Genomic DNA, 8,958 nt, shown 5'->3' with positions numbered 1-8,958 from the left:
AAGGTAAGATTTCCTAGTTATGCTTTTTAATGTCTATTTTTAGCTCTGTCTAAAAGCAGATTGATTGAGCTCCATTTGCTCAGTTTAGAAGGCTGGACTGATTAATTGTGTCAGAACATTCCAGGAGGCAGAGGAAAGGAAGATACATGGGTTCTACATGATGGAAACTGCTCCTGAAATGATTTGACCAGCAGCCTTATCCATTTTTCCCAAGGCTGGAAACAGAACACAACCCAAGACATGGAAAACAGGGAGCCCATGTGACCACAGCCTTGGCATGTATAGTCACGGCTGTACTCCTGTGCCTTAGAGAGGAGGATGCTTTTGGTCTCTGTTCTACAAACTCTGTTTTGCTTCATCTCCACAGTGTCTTGTTTTATTGGCATATGCTGAAACTTGATTTACATTTCATACCATTAAAACAAATATCAAGATCTCTTTATCATTTATTAGCTATTTGGTAAATAGTTTTTGGTGAATATTGAACTTTATTATTAGGTCTTACCATGTCAATGTACAACACCTAGTTCCCCAGATAACAGCAGTGGCTTAAACATGCTAAAATTGTATTTCCCTCTTATATAAAGAAGTCAAGCAATCGGTAGCCCAGGGCTGGTTTGCATGATGGCCGCTGGGTCAGAGAACAAGATGCCTGTTATCTTCAGCCCATCAACATGATGGCCCAAATTGGCTGCCTAAGGGTCAACCATCAGGTCCACATTCCAGGAGCAGAAAGGAGGGAAGAAATGTGCTTCAGTTCCCTTTTGGGATGGTTCTGTAAAGTCCCTTGTAGCTTTCCTGCTTTTATTTTGCTTTAGACAGAGGGCTGAGAGACAGCTTTCTATGAGGTAAGCTCAATTCAGGACCAGCCATCTCCCTTGAGGGGAGGGGAGGGAGTGGGCGGGAAGGAACCGATCATCCTGCACATGGTGTAAGACACCACGATGAGCCGCCGGGGGCCTCTGCAGTCCGTCCATTGCTTCGGGCTGCACTGAGCAGTTGGTAACGGTTGAGATTTTCACATAGAGGTGCGTGTATGCTGGACCAATTGCTCGGTTCATTTAAACTAGTGGCGACCAGAGCACGTTGGAAAACACATTTGTTCTCACCTTCTAGCCAGTGACCCTCTCGCCAGGTTTCTGTCCTGCTGTTCATTTCCACGTTATTTTCCAAAACTCCCGGAGGAAATGTAAGCAGCCTGATGCTCAAATGCTTTTCTGTGTGATTCCCCCCTTGTTCTTTGCAGGAACAATAATTTGCCTAGAAAAGAGTGGACGAAATTCCAACCCTCCATTTCTTTAAAGCTCTGAGATTTGGTGTTAGGAAATAGAAGAAAATTCCAGAAACACCCTTAAGAAACATTATTCTTTCAAATGTGATTTGGAACAGCAAAGGACAATATATTTTATAGAACAATTTTTAAGACAACTGAATTGGCAGTAAGTTCACATAATGAAACTTCCAACAAGTCTTTATAATTCTCCTGGAAATTCCTTGGTTCTTGGTGTAAATTATTAATAATTAATATCAGCTTTCTATTCTTTCTCTTCCTGTAGTTGTAGAGTTAACATGAAAATAGCTTCCTGTGTCACTGAGAAAGCCTCCTGGTCAGCCTTCTAGTTAAACAGCATGTGTGCATTTCGGTGGCAGGTTTGCTAAATATTAGTTTTCAGGCACTTGAGGGATGCCCATCACACCAGCACTGCGGGAGCCTATTTCTCACCCACGACCAGGTGAGACCCTCCTTTCTTCCGCTGCCTCGCCCAGGCCCCAGCATTCTGGTTCTTTCTCATGACCCATTTTCATAAAGTTCAGCCCTGCACCAGCCGAGCAAGTCTTGGTTTCTCAAAGACCAGGGTCTTAGTTCTAGGCTTTCTGTTAAAGGACCGTGTATAAAATCAGGAAACTTTATATGTCTTTTGAGGCCTCAGGATCTCTGCAATTAAAACAAGAACTTCAGTTACAATACTATTCTTTTCCACTTCTGAATTTCTAAAACTCCACACAATAGCTTTTTTATTAATTAGCTAAAAATTTTTCCAGAATATATTTTTCGAAGATTCAGAAATATGTGTTAATTTATATTTAAAGATGCTATATTAAAGAAATGGAATAATTATTTACTTTTAAAAAGTAATTTAAGTCAAGAAATGTTTGATACTGAATGTTTACTATGAGTTCAAGTATGTAAGCTTAATTTTTGTGGTACTGTCAATAAACAACACAACGTGAGAGTTCTGGGTTAAGTTTTATCTGGGGCAAAATGAGGACCAGAACCCAGGTGACAACATCTCAGAGAGCTCGGAGGAACTGCTCTGAAGATGAGGGGGAGCTCAGCATAATATGAGATTTCATTGAAGGGGGACGTGCCGTCAAGTATACGTTAAGTCCGAGGCTGCTGCTAGTCGAGGAACAGGTGTCTCTGTTAATGATTTTAGTGCTTTTCTAGATAGGAGGAAATGCAAGAATTTGGGCTCTTAAAGTTTCCTGAAAATGTCTAACTATCTGAAGGCTTTTCTGCCCATTTTCCCAGAGCACAGAGCGACCCATTCCTGATCTCCACACAGAATTATTTTCAGAGGGTGTTGAAGGTCAGCAGCTGCAGTGGCTCATGACTTAATCAAATCAGAGGCAGATGGCAAGTGCCAATTTTTATTTGACAATATGTATATATTGTAGGAAAAAATTCACTTTTCAACCCTACCCCTGTTTTGCTTTTAGTTAGAGATCACCTGATAACTGTTAGATGACTTAAGTCAGACGAGGGGTTGAAGGAGTCGTCTCTTGAGCCAGCCAGTGCTCTATGTCAGCCTCCTTGGTCACATTCAATTTTCTTTCTCTTCAAACAGCATGCATCTGATATTATGAAGTTTGGAGCCTGTCCTGAGCACATGGGGTCTGGAAGTGGCCCTGTTCCTGTGGTCTTTGTTTATTCTGTGAATTATGGTGTGAATCTTTATGTGCCCAAGCTTCATCAAAATTTCAAACTTAAATGATTTAAATATGGGAGATGGATGCCAAGTTCTGGGAATAGATTTTCAGGATAACAGCCAGGATTGGTAAAAAGTAGGGAGAATGGCTACAGCCTTTAAAAAGAAATGTTATTTTACAATTTCTGGCAGATAAATTAAAGTGCTTGTTGGGATTCTGTCAGGAATGTTTAATTGGGAGACCTATCTCCCATTTTCATGAAATAAAGTAATTTTATTATATGTTTAGTGCCTACTGCCTAACAAATATGTATCCCCTATGCATATAGTTTTATCGTTTAATCTCTACAAAGATTCCCTGGAGAACACAAGTGTCACAGGTGAGGGAACCAAGATCGTCCAGGGTATGTGGCTGGAAGGCAGATGGGCTGGATGGCTTACCCTCCTTCAGGCTGATACAGAGACACCAAGGTTTATTGACAAGCCTGTTGTTGAAGTGGTTTATTTAATACTTTGCTTCCTTGATGAAGTGGATCTTTTGAAATTGTTTATGTCTGGATTATCTTCCCCTCTCTCCTCTGCCTCAGGACTTCTCCTCATAAGTAGTATGAATTCAGCCTGAACTGATTCAGGAAAATCAGAAAATAAAAAATTAGCCCACACAAATGCCTGATAAGTCTTTGTATTTCAGTACTTCCTAAAACTCTTAGAAACGCAAGGAAGGTGTGTTACCTCGGGGACTGAGTGCATTTCAAGTGTGAGAAATGTAAGTGTGATCTGGTAAAGGCACAGGCTCTATAGACAGTGATCCGGGTTTGGATACTGGCTCCCCTAAGTACTGGAAACATGACCACCCAAAGCCTCAGTTTCTTCATGTGTTAAATGGGCTGATGGAGCTCACCTCCAAGTGGCTAAGTCAAAATGAGATGGTACGAGTGACTCTCAGGCAGAATGCTTGTCAAAGTGCTAGTTGCTCTTGCTGCTTTATAATGTCTTCTTAGGTATTTCCATTGTCCATTGGCTTGCAAATATCTCCTCATTTGATTTAAAAAAAATAGCATGCCCTAAAAATTTTAAAAATAACGAATGAAGATTTACTGATTAATGCTGGGTGTATTTTTATAGGTCATTTATTAAAAAAAAAAAGTAGGAGTTCTCTAAAGAGAATTTATTCTGTGTGCCTAGAATATGATTCAGTTAAAAATGATTTTCCTTTAAAAACTTTTCAGAAATTATCTGTGATATTTTTCTTGAATAGTAGTTTAAGATTTCTGAGGAGGTTTTACATTTAGAAAAGTTTATTCTTGTAACAATTGACACGTTAAATAAATGTTTCAAACCCTGGACAGCATAAAGCCCTGGCTTTTTTTTTTTTTAATATATATAATTTTGGTGGTTAGTGCTATGACATATTATTTATTAACGGTTTTGATTTTGCTTCTGGGTTGTCCTAGGTTTCGGCGCATGTGCCTGGGAAGGTATCTCGGGCAAAGATGCTTATTTAAGAAGGTTGTCATTGTAAATGCTCTCAAGAGGATTAAACAAATTCCACAGCAAATAAATGAACATGTTTGGAAGGTTTTCCACCCTCATGTAATTTCCAGAAAACAGACATGGTTCACTTGCTAAACCAAACACACAGGTACAGTAATGAGCCTGGCTCACATGACTGGACAGCACCGAGGGAGCCTCATCTATTGGCGTGGGTTACGCTGCAGGAAGCGCAACTGAAATTTTAATTAGAATTTATTTCCAGCGAGTGCTGCTTCCGCGTTTTTCTCCCCAAAGTAAGGAAGCGCCCTCTTTGCCTGACCATCAGTCTGCAGAGCCCCGCGGCTCACACACTCCCCTGTTCATCAGAAGGCTGATGGAGCCAGTTTGCTTAGACACACTTAGCTACACTCGCAGCGGGGATCATCAGTCTCTTCTGTGTGTTCACCTCCACGTGCAGGGGAGAAAATCGATTTTTGCTGCCGACAAACGCTAATTGACTACCAGTTGTTTCAGAGGGACTGTGATGTTGAAAACTGGTGTCCCTTTCATTTTTATATGTTGGATGCTGACAAATTGCACGGCCACACCCCCACTGTAAGTACACCCACCAGGGAGGGTGTCGGAGTTTGAATCTGTGTGTTTTAGTATTCTGATTCTGGCACTTGTCAGCTTTCAGTGTTTTTGCTGGGTTTGGGAGACTATTTCTCGAGCGATTTCTTTGGCTACCTATAAATTTGCAAAGCCGTCTCCTTCAGTGGGGTTCCGATGAGTTGAGTTGGGAGGGGCATGTGAAATTGAGGCTGGCAGAGAGGTGCAATGAAAACTAGCCACCATCTGGTTACCTCTCATTTTTTATGGGCCAAAGATGCTTGTCTTCTTTTCTTTCCTCCTCCATCCATCCCTTCAGGTCAGGGAGTCGTCTTCAAGAATTTCATCCTAAAATGTAAAGTAATGATGAAGGCAGTGTGTTTCTGTTGTTGATTTCATTTGATTTGCATTCATTGTTAAAGATTTTCTGGTGAGGTTCTTATGAGCTCTTAAAAGCTGGAAGAGCTGCACAACCAAGGAGAGAAAGTCAGAGAAACGAGTCAGCGGCCCCTGTGAGGTATGCGGGACGAAGGCAGGAGGTGGGGCAGAGGCAGCACCGTGGCCTCCACTGCAGCCCTGTGGGCAACGTGCGCATGTAAAGCCAGTGTCTCTTGTCACCATGTGTTCTAACAGGACTCCCACTAAAGGAATGCGAGATTTGGGGAGGCCTTACCTTTTACCCTCTGGTCAAACATCTTTAATGCTGACTGTATTTATTCAAGATGACACAGAGATCACCTGCAGAGCGTGAGGGAGCAGTGCTTGCTTCCTGTCTTGCCCGCCCCAGGCTCACTCATCAGATACCTGATTCTCGCAGGCACTGCAGTGCCCGTTGGGGGAGCTCTGCTCCTGGGGGTCTCTGCTCCTGTGGGGGGAGCTCTGCTTCTCGGGGAGCTGGGCATGGGAGTGCGCACATTGGAGCCGGCCGCACCAGCGCTGATACTTCTCTACATGTTGAGCCCTTTGTGTAAGTAGTAGAGGTGGGATCCAGTGTCTTCCTGTGTCTATGGAGTTCTCCAGCAAATCCAACTTGGAGGAAAGAAAGAAAATGCCTACTGTTCCATGACTGTGTCCTAAGGGTTTAAAGCTCATGCGGAGCACACGTGAGATCTCATTCAGTAAATATTCTGGGGTCTTTACTCTGACTTGTCATGAATTTTGCATTCTCATAATGTTATTTCTCTTAAAACATGTCTAAGCAACCATTTTTGTGTGATGGTTATCGTGCGTAAGTGTCCTGAAGAAACTGTTGTGGATGGAAGTGTGGGCATCAGTGGTACAAGAATGTTTGGTGGCCCTGGGTGCTGCCCGAGCTCCACACCGTTTGTTACCAGCAGTCTTTCAGATTGCATCTTATTCCAGAGCTCACCGGGGCTCCCATCTCTCACTACGTGACTTGAGAGAATATTTGTTCAGAGGGTAGGGGACAGGATGCTTCCAAGTCTGGGTTCTGGGGTTCCCTGTCTAAAGGTGGCACTGGCACAAATCCTTTATTCATGGAGTAATGAAGCCCCCCAGTCTCGTGGCTAATTGGGACACCGTGTCCTTCATGTTAGGAGCTGGAGGGCTTGGGTTAGGCCCCCAAACCTGTTTATTGGTGAGCTTTCAGTCCTATAACTCCACCTGGGTTGTCCCGTTTCAGTCACATGACTTTGATTTTTGCAGGTAGGTGTGACTCCTGGATAGTGCCTGGGACTTCCTGGTTTCCCCTACAGTAGGGACACTGAAGAAAGTTCACCCCATAAGGTGTGTCCGGGGGCCTCGAGGACAAGTAGGGACCCACAGACTGATGTCTGGATGGGTGGCGATCAGGCCCGAGTCTTGGAAGAACAGAGATTCCATTACTGTTTTAACAGTGAATTTGAAGGAGTAATTCTGGAAGGTCTGATGCAACTGAGATTAAAATTATTATATGGTTTTTATTGTTAGCAGGAGTGGTTTTTAACCCTTAGACCCAGTCCCCCCTATTGACAATAAATATTTTGTAACCTTTCTTTTCTGTGCCCGGAAGTGAACGTCATAGAAAATGTAACCTAACTATAAATATGATAAACAAATAGACAGGTAGATGGAAAGATGTGGTGCCTAAACTCTTATATTATGGGGTATTTTATATTCTATGCTAATTAGTGACCACTCAGGACAAAAGGCACATACAAAGGGAGTCACTTCTAATAAACTATTTTTCCAAGCCTTACCTAACTGGGAAACAAGTGGCTTCAGAATGTTAGAGCACCTCCCAGGTCCCCGGGGAAATCGCCTTGTCAGAGTTACACTTGCTGATGGTGTCCTGTGCCAAGTGAAAGCAAATGCGGTTCGGAAGCTGCCCGGAGGCTGACTCCGGGGATTCCTTCTCCGTCGCAGCTGTGAGGGAGCCTTGTCTTTCCTGACCACAACCACAGAGGCGATTTTGAATCTCTTAAAACTGCCATACCAGTGTATATCACAACCCTCACAAGATACGTTGAATAAAGTAGAAAACTTTAAGTGTCTCCTTTAGGATAGAAATAGGGTATAAAAGAAATAAATTAAAAAATTCTAGTGCCCGAATAAGTGCTACATTACACTGGCTGCATTATAAGGTTAGAAAAGTTCATTACTGCTTTACATACCACATCTTGTAGTTAGATTTTATTTATCTTTTTTCCCTAAAGAAAAAACAATCATTTGATGAGTTCTTGTGTCAGAGGTGATGAGCAGAAAGCTAGTGTAAAACCGGGAATCGTGGTGCTGGTTAGTCTAAGACAATCTCCGTCACTGCGCAGATCATCTTTACTCATTTTACTGCACTTTTTGGAATCACCTTCTCACTTGGAAAAACTCCCGTGTCAGTTGGATTTGCTAGTAAAACAATTATTTTTCTTTCCTAGAACATCAGTGATGTTTTCAAGATGATAAAAAAAATTTGCCCATGGCATTTAAACAGTTGCTTGTTCTCGTAACTCATGGCTCACGGTCTCATATTTGTCACAATTGGAACTGTGTTTTCTTTGTGCAAATTCTCATTGCTTTGGTGATGCAGGGACACTTGTCCTTACTGGATGGAGTATGATAGTAGTTTTTTGCATTCTCTCCCTAAATCTGGAGTCCTGTGTTATGTTTCCTGTTAACTTAAAAAATAGGAATATTGTTATTTACCTAAATATCTAACCTCACAACAGTGGTGCATATGAAATTGGTCCAAATAGGAATTCCAATATTAAATGAAACAGTAATTTCACAACCCACTTTTCCAAAAATTTGGATTGATGGTTCAATTATACCAGGGACATTAGCTGTTTTAATTGAATCAATCATTGCTTTCTTCAATAAAATTTTCCATTCTATCTGCTCTTTTGGTTTATTGTTCTTCAGTGTTTCATTTGCTTTCTTTCCCAAAAATATATGATTTTGGCATTTGTCATTGAAAAACCTTACTGGTTTTGCTACCTCACGCTGGAGAGGAAGGCTTGTGACTGTTTTATAGTCACTGGTTTCATGGTTGTATGAGTGCTTAATGCCACGTTGCAGGGGTGTGGAGACCTAATGAATTGTGTACATAAAAGGCTTAGTCTACACTGAGTGCAGGGTTAGTGTTCGCAGCCCATGTCATCAGTATCATAATTAATCCATTACAATCATCCTCTATTAATCAGTGTTTTCCTTCTAACGTCTCCAGGAGAGGAAAAGTAGTAGTCTAAATGCAAAACTTTGCCAAACTTTCAGTCAATTCAAAACCTTTAAAGCTTTGCTGTCAATAGGAATGTGTGCCTGCTATCCCTAATTCTGCTCCTCCTGACCCAGGACACGGTCTCCACTGCTGATGATCCATGAGGTACTGGATTCTTGATCCCATGGCTCTGTGTGTTCTGAGACATCTGGGGACTTCAGCACTGTTTTAGGGGCTTTGGGTCCCACCTCTTCATAGCATTGCTGAGATGAGATCTGTGGGTTCATCCTCATTCTT

The sequence above is a fragment of the Camelus bactrianus genome, chromosome 2 (genome assembly GCF_048773025.1).
Source record: "Camelus bactrianus isolate YW-2024 breed Bactrian camel chromosome 2, ASM4877302v1, whole genome shotgun sequence".
Classification (NCBI taxonomy): Eukaryota; Metazoa; Chordata; class Mammalia; order Artiodactyla; family Camelidae; genus Camelus; species Camelus bactrianus.
Note: the sequence above shows the minus strand (reverse complement) of the source record.